The sequence below is a fragment of the Haemorhous mexicanus genome, chromosome 4, assembly GCF_027477595.1.
Source record: "Haemorhous mexicanus isolate bHaeMex1 chromosome 4, bHaeMex1.pri, whole genome shotgun sequence".
NCBI lineage: Eukaryota > Metazoa > Chordata > Aves > Passeriformes > Fringillidae > Haemorhous > Haemorhous mexicanus.
Genome location: NC_082344.1, coordinates 57,536,121 through 57,552,135, shown reverse-complemented (window position 1 = coordinate 57,552,135; position 16,015 = coordinate 57,536,121). Strand labels below are relative to the sequence as shown.

The following is a 16,015-nucleotide window of genomic DNA, read 5'->3' as shown; positions in this document are numbered from 1 at the left end:
GCTTGCTTTTCAGGCAGATGAATACAGACAATTCTCACTACAATCAGTGAAGAGCAGTGGGTGATTAGTGCCTCCAAAGATAACTCCTTCAGGCTAGATCAGATGCAGGTTAATTGTTAGGATGAGAGAATTAGAAAAGGAAAATATTCAGAGTTGGAGGAAGAAATGTTTACTCCAGAGGGCTGTACCAGTCAGCTGCTGTGTATCCCATCTGCATAAGATTTTATTGAAAGAAATCTCACAGTGAATATTTTCTGAGTAATATATTTTATTTTAAAACATTCTTTTAAAAAGGATTTTGGAGCACAGCCTGAAATAGGGATTAGATTTTAAAGTTTATTCTGTATGAAACTGAGACTAGTTTAAATTTTCAGGCTGAGGATGTAAAAATTGGTTCTTTTTGTTAGTTGAAGAATCAGTTCAGTATGCTGGAACTGTTCCTTAGGGAGGAAAAAGAAGCAAGTGCAGACTCCTGGCTGGAGCCCAGCTGCCTGTTAGAGTTCCAGAGCATGTCCTGATTCACTTCTATTTGTTCTTCTCTCACTTGTTCATTCATATCCTTTCCACTGAATCATGAAACAAGAAACTGTGAAATCTTTGGGTCAGTGGATTTTGGTATCCTCTTAGATCTCTAGGCATACTGTGGTTGAATGTAGTTGACAGTGGGTTTAGTACCGTGATTCCTTAGAGCTTTTTTTTTTTTCTAACATGGGCAGTACTAGGTAACAGACTTTTTGTGTCTAAAAACACTGAACTGAAATACTGTCACTGATATTATCAACAGTTTTTTTCCAAAATACTAACACTGTAAAAGAAAAGATAAATAAATAATCCTATGTGCATTTAATAATGTATTTACAAACAAGCTTTTCAACCAAATATTCTAAAATTTATTTTGTAAACTATATTCTGATCCATTACTGCACAAAAAGAGTAGCTCAATTTTTGTACTGCAAACTTGCTTATTTCTCATTTGTCTGTGACAGCAGGACACAGGATTTGTTCTGTTGCTGGTTGAGGTATAATGATGCACGGACCTGTAGAACTTTGGATCTCTCAGAATCTACAAGATAATTCCTTGGCACTATCACAAAAATCTTGAATTTAGCATCTGAATCCATGTTTGAACAAGTAAGTAGCTAGGTTTGGTTGAACGAAAAAATAATTGTTTTCTTAATTTTCTGCTTACTAATGAAATAAATGTATAAATGCATAGAAAATAGTAAGGAAATAGTATGTTCTTAGAAAGAAAAATAGGTGAAGAAAGTCTGGATGGCTGGTATTTTTGAGCCTTAGGTCTAAGAGATTTCCTAAGTCTTGTCGTGTTTTCTTGAATTGTCATTATGTTGGACTCCAGAAAATTTAGATGCTAGGTATAATGGTATAAGGGAGAATAAAACAGTGTAATACTGCTTCTGCTTCCTGAAAGCACATTCCATTTAGCACATTCCATTCATACCCAGTCCACCTTAGAGGTCTGATGCATGGGCATGAGTGTCTAACTTTGTGACAGCACCTCCGTCTGTCACTTGGTTGCTCCTGAGCAGAGGAGCTGCTCATGCAGCAGTTATTGGATCAGTGCAAGTTGAAGCCAAATATTAAAGAATCAGTGCTCTTTGGCCTCACTATACCTGGCTGTAAAGTGCAGCTGTTGGCTGCTGCCTCATAAACAGCTTTGCTTTTCCTGGTGAGGGTGTATATATCTGTGAGGAGGCAGAAAGGTGGAGAGCTGAAGCAGAGATCACTTCTATCAGGAAAGCTGCTCTTTTTCTTGCGGCAGAAGCTCTCGGTTCAAACCCACATCCAGTTGGAAACCTTTGCTTGCTACTTAGATTTGCCAATTGATTTTAAGGCAATGTATTCATCACACACGTACAATAAAATGCAGAGGAAGTCTGAAAGAATGTAGAAAGAAACAAGTTTGCAGCCATAGAACAGATTTTTCTGTTTATCCCTCTGGTAGGTACTTAGTGCCAGTGCAGAGAATCACCTTTCCTCTCCTCTTCTGCATCAGTTTGGCTCTCACAGTGGCTTGCATAGCTCTGATCTCATGAATTTAGGTCAGAATTGAAAACAGTTTTCCAGGTTTGAGTTTACAGTTGTGTCACTCTGAAGTCAAAATTAGTTTTATTTTAGTCTGGTCCAAAAGCATTGAAACCAAAACCATCAGAATTTTCCAGGGTATTTACACTTTGGGTTTGTTTTTCTGGTTGGTTTGTATTTTGTAAGTGGCTTTTTTTGGTTTTGTTTTGTTTTCGTTTTGTTTTGTTTAGTTTTGGGTTTCTTTTCCAGAGTGAGTGGGACAATTACAAGAAATTCCAAGTGCTCTTGGAAGGCTTTACAGGTCTTTTGAGGAGTTCAAAGAATCCCTTGGGTACTGAAATAAAATCTTGCTTTAGAAACTTCAGGGTGTTTAATTAGGGCTCCTTTCTTTGTTCCTGGTTTGAAACAAAGGCTCTTTGTCAGCTTTGGGTTAAACTATTAATGAAAAGGGTGTGTTAATTAAACAACTTGTTTATTTCTAATTGGCAAAAGTGCTCTAGCCCTCCCGAGACTTACAGTCAAGCACAGCAATGTCTGCTAAGGGATACTTATGAGCTGCTGAGAGATGCCATAGAAAATATTAACATCCAGGAGAAGTAGCAATAGTAACAATCTTGTATGGGGAATGCTTCACAAAAGACAAAACATGGAAATTCATATTCTCAGGGATCTTCCTCTTTTATTTTTTTTTCCTTTTTCTTTCTTCACTGTGTACAACTTGCATGACGTACAGGTAAAATCCATTATTTGGTGGGACATTTGCAAAGTCATTTGATATTTTCAGGTTCTATTGCAGCACGTAGAAACAACATTCAGCTCTTCTTTTTGTTATTTTGGGTTTTTATTGTGTTTTCTTTTCTTATTTGTTTGTTTGTTTTTTAATCTTTGCCAGTGCTAGATGTCATTGATTGAGGGAAAAGGAGAGCAGCACCTCTATGAAAACAGCCTCTGAGATGGAATTCAGTGGTTTCACACAGCAAAGCTGAAGAATTGCCTCTTTTGAGAACTGTTTTTTTTTTGTGTTTATAGCCACTAATGTATTAAAGGAAAACCCTACTGATAATCCCCTCAATTTAGTTAGGATTATGCAAGGTAGCCAGTAGTGGGGTTGACAGCATGGCACACAATCATTCCATCCCAGTATGTTCTGTCAGTACAAAGAAAAATCTCATAAGATGCAATAGGGTTTAGTTTATATTTCTTTGAAGGAAAAAAGTTATCTTTTATCTCTCAGCAACATGGCCTATGCTATTACCTTAGAAACACATCAAATATTTTTTATGTACTTTTCTTACATGCAAATTTTTATTAGAACTTCAATACAGATACATTTATTATCTGACTTATATAAATCAGTTGGAGAACCATATTTTCAAAAAGTATTGAAGAATCCAATTTTTAAAGAAGCATTTTGTTGTATAGTAAAGCATGTTGTAATGAATTAATGCAACACTAAAGTTTATAAGAATCCAGTTTGAATTTGCTAATCTATGTTGGCCATTTGCTATTTAACTGAGAAAATAACTAATTTTCATGTGGATTAGGAAGACTTTATTTTATGAATTAAAGTAGTTAATGCACCTTAATGGAAATGTGAGTACTGAGAATGATATTTTTTTTTTTTGACAAGATCTTGGAGATATACAGGAATCAGGTGTGCATGTGTTTCTGTGTGTGTGAAATGTACATAGGTTTAAAATCCAGTGGTTAAAGAAAGTCAGTAATCTTTACCTTGCCAGTTGCAAAGCAGCTGAGGAAGAGGTTTTTAAAACATGTTTTTTTCTGTTAAATATCCAAGTAATTTCAGATTAGCCAGTATGTATTGCTTATCCAAGGATGGAACACAGATAATCAACACTTCTTGTCTTAGATTTGGAAAATATTTTAAAAATATAAGAAGATGCTGATGGGTTTCTGACAGAATTTTCCACTTCTGTCAGAAAGGTCAGTAACTTTGTCTCCAATTCCTTGTGATGTGCTGAAAAAGCATTTTTTTAAAGTAAGAAATTGTCTTGTCTTATTTATACTATAAGCAGAAGTCCCAATATTTAGATGGTAATATGAGGAAATGGATGAAGTAACCTTTAGAGCAGCTTTTTGTACCTAAGTTTTGAGATATTATTGTCTGATTTTACTAAAATTCTTATTTTAGGTCATATTTTTTTATCCTATCCTGAAAGAAGATTTCATCAAGGTCTGTTTGGGTGATGCTCTGGGTGGGAAAGAGCTGTCAAAAAATCTTGAAAATGAGGAGTAGAATTTAGAGCAGTGTGCACATGCAAGTGTCCTTATTCAGAAAGGGATGTCTAAATGACTTTTAACTTTGTTTACTTCCCATGTTTCATTGAGTGAAATTCGAATAAAATAATTTATTTACCTAGGACTATTTCCTTAGTAAGAAACTTGAAATTGATTTTAACTAGACATATTTCTTCCCTGAAGTAATACAAAATCTTTGTCTCATAAATGCATACAGAGGCTTTGTGGCTCATCAGGGTGCCATGACATTCCAGTGTATTGATTCTGTGGTGTTAAAGGGTGACTTATTTGGTGTTAAGGGGCCATCAGAGTATTGGGATTTGAACTGTGCAGGGTAAGAAGCACTGACTTTCCTGCAACATCAGAGGCTTTTTAAAGCAGTAGGAGTAATGCTAGTCTCACATAGTTACTCATGTATGAAGTTTGAACATTAATAAGATTTTTTGTATAATTAAATTAATAAAACCAGAAATTATTTTTAAAATTCTGAAAATTAAATTTAATATTAACTGTTTTTTAAGAGCCACCACCATTCTGCAGTTTTTCATTTATAAAATTTCTTGGCATCTAGAGTTTAAAATTCACTCTTGAAAGAAACATTTTATTTCATACTGTGTTTTGTTAGCTTTTCTTCTTATATATTTTGTTTTTCTTCTGCAAAATATAATCTAGTAAAGATCTTAACTTTATTTTTAGCTTAGTTTTTATCAGCATACAGGGTTTGTTTGCATTTCCTGTGATGGCTCTTGTCTTTCTATTGGAGGCTGAAGCCACCAAAGTGTAAAGTTGTTCCAGTTTTATCTTGCCTTGAAGGGTATCAAATACAGACCAAAAGAGCATGTGAACCACAGAGGGTTAAAGGTGAGCATATTCTGGTTTTCTGGTTTTCAGATGAAGTGTTTTTTTTTTTTTTTTTTTTTTTTTGTTTTAGTGACCTGGAATGTTTTCTTTGGACATAACATTTTTATTTTTTTTTTTTTTTATTTTATAGCTTTGATTATAATTACTGTACAGAACCTAAAATCAGCGAAGTCAAAAAAGTGAGCTAATTCTATCATCTTTGGAAATGGATCAGATTTATGGTTTAAAAAAGTCTATAGGGCTCAAATTACAGATGTTTACATATTCATTCTGTTTTGTGTTTGAATACCAGTTGTCCTGCAAAGAAATGTGGAATGTATTTTATATCATATATTTGCTCTGTTTTCTAACATAAGTGTTTTGCTTAAGCAGATTTGCTAGGAAGTGACAGCACTGAAAAATTGGACACAATGACTGCTGGAAGTATTTCAGTTCCCAGCAATCTAAATAGTGCAAAAGGGAGAAAATGAAATATCACCATGCTTTAAAGATGACAGTTTAGTCAAAGATTCCTTTTCACTCTTAAAACAAATTGAGTAAATCAAGTAGATCTAAAATGTCTGCATGCATTGAAGAGGCAACACCTTTTTAATTCCTTTTATTTTTTTCCTTCCCTCCACTCTCTTCATAAGCCTATGGTAGATCAATGACTTAGTAAATGTAAAACACTCCATGAGTAGCATAATTTTTCTGGTTCAGTTGTTATCATTAGATAGTTTTGAATCAAAACAGGCTTTCGTGAAACATAGTTACATAAACTATATAAAATTTAGTAAAATGAAACTGAAATGAAGTCATACTCTTCAGAATTATATTTTGTAAATAACTTCAGAAGAATATTTTTCTCAGATCAGGTTTTCTAAACTTTCAGTTTCATGGGTTCCTGCTGCACCTCTTTGGATCATGAATCAAAAAGTTGATCTGCCGTGTTTGTTTCAATTGTTTTGAGTATTAGCAAGAATCTACAAAGACAGGTTTGTAAATAGGGTCTTTAAAATAGGAGAGGGGGAAATGTTTATTGGGCGTGGCTCTCAACTTGAGCAGATATCAATGCTCATGCTGAAATTCTTGCTCCTCAGTGGGGAACAGTGAGCAGTGGCACAAATGACCAGTGTATGTTTCTCTTCTGCTACTTTTAAATGTGGCATATGACTTGCTGCAAGTTTATGTTCCCTTCACATTTAACTAGAAATATTTTGCAGGAAGACTTTGCTGAGGTTTAAAGTTCTGTTGAGAGTTGAACCCACCATCCAAAAAATAAAAACCCTGTGTGCTACCCACCGGCTGTGCAGATACTGACAAGGAGACACCAGAGACACACACTGCTGCTTTCTTCATTTTCTGCAATGAATTGGTCTTATTTGGCAATCTGCTCCAACACAGCTTAGCTATTATATTGCACTAAAATCTGTCAAGATATTTTCCTTCTTTCTAGTCCTCTCTCCAATCTTGGAAAACGAATTTGCATTGTTTTAAACGTAGCAGATCCAAAGAAAAGATCTACAGACTTGGATTTCTCAAGTTCCTGCCTGATACACAGAAGGGACTTAAGTATTTTTCACCCTAGAAAGCAGAGTGTATTTATGGACCTACACCATGTGTTTGTTTGTTTCTAGGAAAGCCAGAAGTTGGAGCAAAGCATTAGTGTTTTTTCCCTCAGATATATTACATGAAGTCTTTAAGAAAATAACTTTGAAGGTCTCTCAATTTCTTGAAGAAGCTAAGCCATTATTTAGAAATTTCTCAAAAAAATTCTATGTTTGTGGGCATCCAAAGGAGAACTCAAGTTAAAAGAAGTAACTTAAAAGACATCAGGGAAAAGGTTATGCAAATTTTAAGATGAAATCAGCTCAGGAGTCTTGCTATTTGAAGAAAGAGAGAGGCCTTTCATTTGTAAAATGCTCTACAGTGATGCAGAAAACCAATTAAAATGTACATGAAGTATACACTCATTTTTAATTTCTGAGACATCCTTCCCCTTGAAATAGACACCTCCACAAAAAAAAATATCTAGACTTGTAACCAATCAGTCTTGGTTGGTGTATTCTGCTGGCCAGCCAGGCTAGGCACAGTTTCATTGGTGTACATATGTCTCCTGAAACTTAATTGAAAAAATATTTTTTGTTGTTTATCCCCCCCCCCTTGAAGATATGGGGCAGCCATTTTAATCTGCTTTACTCCTGAGTATTACAGCTGGTAACATTCTGAGTTGGGGCAGCCCACTGCCCCCACTCAGAATTAAAATAAAAAATAAACCGGACTCTTCTTCTATAACTTACCTGGACAGACAAAGGCCTTTTCCCTCTGTGCATTAGATGTAATTTATTAGAAAAGAAGGGAGACACACTTCAGACAGATTTTAGGTCCTACAAGAAAATTTTGCTACTTCACTGGAAAATGATTTTTTAAAATTTTGATCAAATATAAAAAAAAAAAAAACAACCCTAAACACCAAACTAAACTGCTTTATAGTGTATATTTAGTACTCCCATATGCAAATTCTGTACATATATTAATTGGCTAAGAGGAATTTATGAGCAAAAGGATTAGCAGTTACCTAAAATCTGGAAGTATGTGAACTATGCTATGTTAGAATCACCAGAGTGCAATCTAATGTGAGGTAATTAATCTGATCTTAAAAACATTTGAATGCAACACTTATTGCTTTCCACTGTTCCAATATTTTTCATATGAGCTCTTAGCATGATAGCCTAATTTTGTATGTGACATTATTTCACACATTTAACCATTGTCAAATCTAGCTTAATTTTGGTCATTTTAGGTTTAATATAAAAGCATGTCTAAGAAATTAAAGGTCACATTATTGACTGCTTATTTTTTCCTTATGTTTTTCTTCATTCTACATCATATGTTAAAGATAAAAATAACTTTCTCTGTTTCCATTAACAAAAAGTGAATAGAGAAGAAAAAACCATTATTTGCAAAATGTAAAAAATACCTTATGACAATTTGACAGACTTTAGTTAAACCAATCTACCGTAGTTACTCATAAGTCACATTATAAAATAAGCTCTTATTTGTTAGGAAACACCATACTGCTCCTTGATAAAGAACTTCAAATGTTGCAAGTGGTTTAGAAGCATGGAATTTATGTTTCCTTTGAAAGGGAAGACACAGATACATAAAAACCCTTCTTGCTTTGAACTTAATTTTAGGAAAGTGAACAGTTGAAAATACAGACAGGTTTATGGTACTGTTACAACAATTTAGTGTTTTGCATATATATAGCATCTAAGAGTAGCTCTGTCCTTTATAAACTTAGTTTATCATAATAATGCTTCCATAACATAAGTGATTATTTAGATGAATGTACAGACTAACTGAGAATTTGTACCTTTTAAAATCCCTTTGATTGTAACTCGGAGGTGCACTTAAGTGGAATTCTGGATGCCTAATTTTATGTTTTGTTTATTGAACAACACTCTCCTTTAATGTTGCTTTTTAAATCTGTATTTTACATCCAATGTTTTCTGTGATCTGTTCAAACAGTGGGTTCAACCTATGTCTGTTATGACATTTCTTTTCAAATGGCTGGTAGCCTGGTGAAAGTGCTTTCTTTCATCTCCTGACATTTTATTCATAGGCAGTTTATTTTTTGTTTGTTTGTTTGTTTTTTCTTTTACTGAAACATCCCTACCCAGAGAGACATTGCTGTGATCAGTGAGTTTTCTAGGTGAGAGTGATATCTACTTGTAACTTGGAATTTAATAGAAAGGCTGGTAGGTTTGTAATTTCCTGCCTAAGGATCTCGTATAGAACAGTTAAGCCAGCTTCCTTACACCTTTCACTCTCCCTGCTTTCCATAACTTTTTATTTTAGTTTTGGCTGCTGTAAGTCTCTATCCTTAGAGCCCTACTGTGCCTTTGGGATAATTTCCTTTGCTGCCTGATGGATGGAGTTTTATTTGCCCAAGAAGGAGCAGCAGGTCTCTGTTCCACATGCATTAGTGCATTTTGGCTAGAGAGGAGAATGAATGCCTCTCTCAGTCAAGGGCAAGCAGGGGGGCTGAGGACTGGTGGTGGGGCAAGAGAAGCCCCTGAAGTTTTTTGTACTGCAGGTAGAGTAGGAGTGTCTGTATTAAACAGGAGTGCTGGCCCAGAGTCTCCAAAGGCCTGAAGTAACAGCTTTCCTGTGTAGTCTGTTGTGCCCAGGAGATGAAAAGCAGGACTTTCCTTAACAAAGTAAGCACTAAATGTATCAGCTTGCTATTTCTACCACATCACAGTGATCTGTTTTGAGTATATCTAGAAAGTATTTATTTCCTTGAGTAATTCTTCTGCCTCTCATAAACATTTCACTAAAAGTCCTTTCTGGCCTTGTGTGAATGGAAACCTTAGTAAGCAACAAATTTAATTGACATTTTAAAAACCATATTTGTCATTTAACTCAGCTTTTTTTATACATTAGACACTGAAGTTTTGCCTTTCTTAATTTTCTTTCTGTCTTGGTGAGTACAGTGTGAGGGCTAGCAAAATTATAAATAAATATAATACTATGTTTGAAGTGACAAAGGATAAGTAATAGAGAACACAAATATTTTGCCTCTAGGTAGATTAATTCTAGGACTTGGAAAAATGTCCCCTGTACAATCAATACTGTTTATTCTTTTCATCATTGACCTTCAGTAGTAGAGGTAGACAATGATTTTGTACACACTGACAGATAGGAGGAAAGTTGGGATTTTGATACAGAAATATTCTTCATACTTGTCCATGAAATAAAATATTTCAAACTCCTTTTCGGAGTCTCAGCTATGCAAGTTTCTCTCCCATGTAGATTCATGAGAATATATTTTTCTAAAATGGAATAAATTATGAGAGCAGAAAATTGCAATGAGTGGGAAATGGAGGGAGATGGGCAGTCAGATAGTCAGAGAGCTGTACATAGTAGGGGTGTGATCATCATCAGGATAAAGCGCTCTGACAAATGTCAACTGAGGTAGATATTAAAGGAATGATTAAAAGAAAACTTTATTGAGCTATAAGAGCAAGGGAGAGAATCAGGACAATTATTACACTTACAAGTCTAAGGTTATGTAGATGTGATAGAGATATACATGGGAAAAGAAAAAGCTGGAAGCATCTGAGATGAAAGTAAAACCAGGAGTCTGATGGATGTAAGTCAAGCAGGACCAGATAGGTGTCACCACAGAATTCTGAGTGATACAGATCAAAGCATGCCTTGTCTTCTTTTAAATAAATCTGTTAGGAAAAAAAAAAAAGGTACTGTTTTGTTGGAGAATAGCAAATACAGTATTTATATTTAAGTAGTGGAGAAGATGGAAAAGAAGGGATTAAGGTCTAAAAGAGTGACCCCATCTTTTATCAAACAGTAGAGCAGAGTTTATATGAAAAAAAAAAATTAAGCTACTGACATAAAGAACAAGGGAAGATAGCATGAAAATTGAAAATGCCTTTACTGCAAAGAGTTCATACAAACCAATCTGATAACTTTCTTTGAAAAGATAACCAATTTTCTAGACAAAGAAAATTTAGTAATCTCTCTCCTTGGACTTCAGCAATCAGTTGGTACTGTGCCACCTGGGAAATTATTTGTGCACCTGAGAAAGATGGGACTAAAGGAATCAAAAATATGTAAGAAATTCACTTAAATGAGATGACAATTGGTTTTCTTGCAACGGTAAGCATTATAATAAGTTACTTGAGTCAAGAATCAGTCTTAAGAACATTTTTGCTTTATATTTTAAAGTAAAAAATGAGTGCAAATGTTATAAGGAGACTTGATTATGGAACAAATATAATCATGAATTTTTTTGAGAATTAGATTGCATTAGATGGATTAGAAAACATTCTAGACTTTAGGAGTTAAGACTTAAAATAAAACAAGAAGAAGTTGTAAATTCAGTTAGGAAATAATGGTATGGGAGCAGTAGGAAAAAAAAGAATTTAATAAATTAGGCAAGAGTTACTAGGAGCATTAGTGACACAACAAATTTATTTTTGCAATATAAAGCTGCATCAATTTTGGAGCTGCTGTGAAATAGATATAGTCAGGTCATTTGAGAAGTCATTACTGAGACTTCCTCTGAAAAATCGTTTTGTTATTCTAGTCAATCATTTTCAGGAAGAATTAAGCTTACTTTTAAACATTCAGGAAAAGCTGTTTAATAACCATGGAATATAGACTTAGCTGTGGAAGAGAAGACTAAAAGGGCTTTGCCTATTCAGACTCAAGGCTCTGAGAGACGTGCTGTGGCAAGCTAAAATTGGATGGCAGAAGTTGTTACTATCCTCAAGGCACGAATACTTGAAGCTCTTTTGAATCACTTTGTGAACCACTGCTTTGTATATTAGGGTAAACCAAAACTTCTACTTTAATACACCCAGCTGAAGACTGCAACAGTACATGAGTTCTTTCATAGGCATGTCATATAATCCTGCCCTGAAGGCTTCAGTGCCCATCAGAAGGGTGGAGCAGATGGTAAATATTCCTGCCTCTGGTTTTAAGCCACTGCTACATTTACCTCAGAGCCTTGAGAAAGCAAGTGGGAAGAGGAGATGTGACTGTTCTTCATAAATATATTGGGAATAAATATCAGCAAAACATTAAACAGTAATATTGTCATAACAGCAAATACGTACCACTATATGTTTAGTTTAGAAACAGAAAAAAACAAAAAGACTTCAAGTCTCTGAGATTGAGGTAACATAAAAATATCTTGATAGTTTTGAAATGGAACTTCCTCTTTTCAGAATAATACAATTACACAGATATTTTCTTACCAGTAAGTTTTTTTATTCCTAAGAAAATGGAAAAAGAAAACAACAACAAAACGTGGGCTGTGCTTTTAAGGCCTTAGTTCCATAACAATGGATTAAACTGTTGGTAGGATTATCTATGCCAAGATCAAGCTACGTTCTGTAAGCTGTTTAAGGAGCAGCACAAACTTCTCAGTGTGAGGTTTGCAGCAACAGAATCATCTAAGGATATTGGCACTGTGCTCCTGGTTTTGTGAGAACACTTTTTTTCTTTCTTGACATGCCAGTATTGTTCAGTTTTTTAAGAGGCCCAGAGTTTCTGTGGCTTGATTGTAATAAATAACTTAAATTGGCATCATTCTTGTCATTACTGTGCTTCTTAATGCAGTACCTCAATAATCAAAGTGACTGAATTTTGAAAAATGTTTAACATAATTTCAATGCAAACCATATGGAAGCTTGCATTACTGGGACTTTTTGGGTAGGTTAATACTATGTTATCCCACTCTGTGCCTTAAAAATACCATTAGCAAGTCATATTTCTGGATATGGTCTGCCTGACGTAAGTCAATGCATATGTACTGAAGATGGAACAATGATATCTTTTTAGTGGATTGCAGTGAGGACAGTTCTGTGCTTCAGGAATGGCAAGTCATTCGAGTAAATAGGATAAAATAGGCAATTTTTTAAATATTGCACTGCTTATGTGAGAGTGGATTAGAGCGTAAAATGGGATTTATCTTATTTTGGTTTTCATTCTTAACTTCTACTAAGAGCAGGTATATGCTTATCATTAATTTTCAATATTTTGTGTTTGTTTTGAATGTAAAGATTCCTAAACATATAAGTGGATGCGATTTTTTTTAAATTCTAAATTATAAATTCTTTATTTTGTGGGGATGAATTCATTCCTTTCAGGTCAATGGCATGTTCACAGTTCTTCCATCTATACCCACAGTCCTTGTGAGCCAGGAGTCCTCTAGTGTTTAACATCAAGAGAGGTCAATATGTCACCATATTATTGCAAAATGTGACTATGAAAGTAACATAAGTGGTAGGGTTTGACAGATTCCTAAATGTTCAAAAGTCATTTATTAGCATAGTATGAGAATGAAATCAATAAACCAGGAAGTTTGTGAAGATAACAGAAGATAGATGCTTATTTTATCAATTTTATGCTTGCAATGATGGGTTAAGAGGATAATTTTTTTTTTCGTTGGGTTTTTTTTGTTTCTTTGGCTTTTTTTTGTTTTAGTAAGAATTAAAAATATTTGTTTTGATGGACTTGATTTATATAACATGCAGAACTCAGTAGTCGCAAAAAAAAAAAAAAAAAATTTAATTTAAGTGAGGTTAGATGAGAATACAATCATGTTAAACGGTGTACTAACTCCAGTGTGTTGTCCTTTAAAACTGTTTTCTTTAACTTCTCTTTTTCTAAACTTTTTATTTTCAGGATTATTAAATTTTTATATTAATTAAGACCATATCCTATTACAGAAATTTTAATTATCAAAATCAATGTATCTCTTTGTAATCATGTGTAGAAGTCCTCATTAACTTCTTATTCAGAAAAGAGTTGTTCATGAGTTCCATTTTGCCTATTTTTTGTCCTATATGTGGCCTTTACATGTGTATACATATGGTACAACATAAAAAAGTGAATATTTTATTTACTGAATATATTTCTTTGGTTTATTTAAGAACATTAAAATTAACATTCCTTATGTAACACATACATTCTAAGGAAATACATTCAATACACTTTCTGTAGTTCCCCATATCCTATTTTGATTTCTGTCACAAACTGGAAATGAAGTTACATGTGTATAAGAAATTTAAAAATAGGTTAGAACTATCTTGTGAAATGTAACAGGAAATCTACGGAGATATATTTTTATCTGGCATTTTCTGTAGTGGGCAAAAATGAGCATGTTGTGCCTTTCAGTTCCGTTCAAGAATGCTGCAGAAACTTGTAATCTGTCACATTTTTAGTCATGTGCACATGTCAATCAGATGAATATATAATATATATTGCAATCATAACTTATTTACAGCCAGAGATATAGTTCTAAGAATAAAGTGAAATGAGTGGCAAAACCCCCCACAATAAAACTGTATTTTCAGAAGTCAATAATTCTGACTTTGCAGCAATATATTATGGCTGGGATCACAATACTCTCTTGAAGTGTGACTTCTCACTTATTTAATGAAAAATAATTACAATTAATAGCAAATATATATCACTAATACTAAAAGGCCACTTCCCAATGAGTATGTAAATTAAGGAAAAATGAGTAACAGAAAAAAAGATCCATAAATAAATTTGGGGTGGTTTTTACAATAATTTTTATGTACTGCAACATTGAAATTCTGGAAGCAATTTCCCATTGAAATATTCAGGAAAAATAATTGTAACCTATCAAGAAATTATGTGACATTATGCCTATGATAAGCAAGTGTAGTCAGTATGTAATAAGAAACTTCTAGGCCTATATTTTAGTATTATGGACTGGATTAGTGGAGAGCTGCAAGCATCTTGCTCATACTTCAGCTGAAGTAGTATCAATTCTTCATTTAACTCTGGTGTGTGTGCATTTTTGTGAAAGGAAATGGAAGGAAGAACAAGACAAAGGATCTTGTCTTTCACGGAAATTAGCAAGATTTATGGAAATTAGCAAGATTCTTCAACTGCCATAGAAAAATGGGGGAAAACAGCACCTAATTTGGAGAGAAAATTTAATTTTCTAATTATTTTCTGTCAATCTTTATCTACGGATGTATCCATTTATGACACAGAGCATGGAAATGTGATTTGGGTGTGAATTTGACTTCAGTCTAAGTTTGGAGTCCTTCTGTACATCTGAGCACCACTGAGCTTTTTGAAGTATTGTTTTGTCCCATCTTTGCCTTTAGATTGTCATGTGGTGTGCAGCACCTGAAGTGCAGGTGCAAGGCCTTCCATCAGTTTGCTCTCTGTGCCTGCAGTGCATGCCAAAGATTGGCAGGTGGTGCAGACTTTGTTGCTTGTTAGGATGTAAAGAGGCACAACAAATTGCACTGTCATCCTTGCCTTTGTATGCTGCATCAGGTGTACTGCAGGTAATATAGACACACACACACTGAGACTTCCATGATTGCCTGAGATTTAATGATATGATATATTGCATTTGTGATGAAAGAGATCCAACATTTTGTCTCGTATGTGCCAGGTAATTTGTTTTGCTTGTTTAAGCTTTTCAGTCACAATTTATGATTTGATTTGTTAACTGAAAAAAACTAACATCAGTATCTGTCATTCAAGAAAAGTCTAATTATAGAAGGTATATGTTACATCTATGAATATTTTTTACCTCAGAAATATCTTATGAATGCACCAGATGCTCACAATTGTGTTTAAATTTTGGAGAAAGGTATTTAAAATACATCTTAACAGATCTCTGTTCATTGCATACTGGACAAGTCTACATTCCAGTGAATGAACTCTCCTTGAAGTTAGTAAAACTTAAGTTTTATATAAATTTGAACAGCTGTTAAATTAGGAATTTTGAGGTACTCAAAGAACTTAAATGAAAGGTACAGATAGAGCGATAAGAATAGGTAGGTAGGTAGTTAGGTAGGTAGATACATTACCTGTATTTTTATTGAATGTCTTGGCCTATTTAGTGTTTTTGCTGTTTTGTCAAATTAAGTCAGTGTAAATTGAACAAAGAGATTTGTATATAATTTGGTTGGTAATGATGAAGAATTTTATTGAGGTGTAAATATATTCCTTCTACAACCAAAAGAGAATGTTTTGCTTGCTTGTCCCAGGTGGATTCCTGTGAGAAGATCATATTTAGATTGAGGAGAAGAAATTATTATTTGAGGATATTTAGGAGTCTTTTATGGATAATGTTCATAGAGGAAAAGATATTTTATAGAGATGCTTCACATTGCTATCCTACTTTTGTGTAATTTGGTTTTAAATTTACATGTGTGTAACAGATTAGAAGAAATGATTCATTAAAATAAAGATGCAGTAGTCAGTGATGTAAAAATAAATATAAATTATTAATAATTTAACAGTACTGAAAAAGCTGAAAAGATTGATGAATGCCAGCAAAACATGT

General features: G+C 34.0%; 1 protein-coding gene across 2 annotated transcripts in view; it reads left to right on the top strand.

Moving 5' to 3' along the window:
• Positions 1–16,015, top strand: part of PCDH7 (protocadherin 7) — a 263,158-nt gene that overhangs the window by 34,878 nt on the left and 212,265 nt on the right. The gene's annotated exons all lie outside the window — the stretch shown is intronic.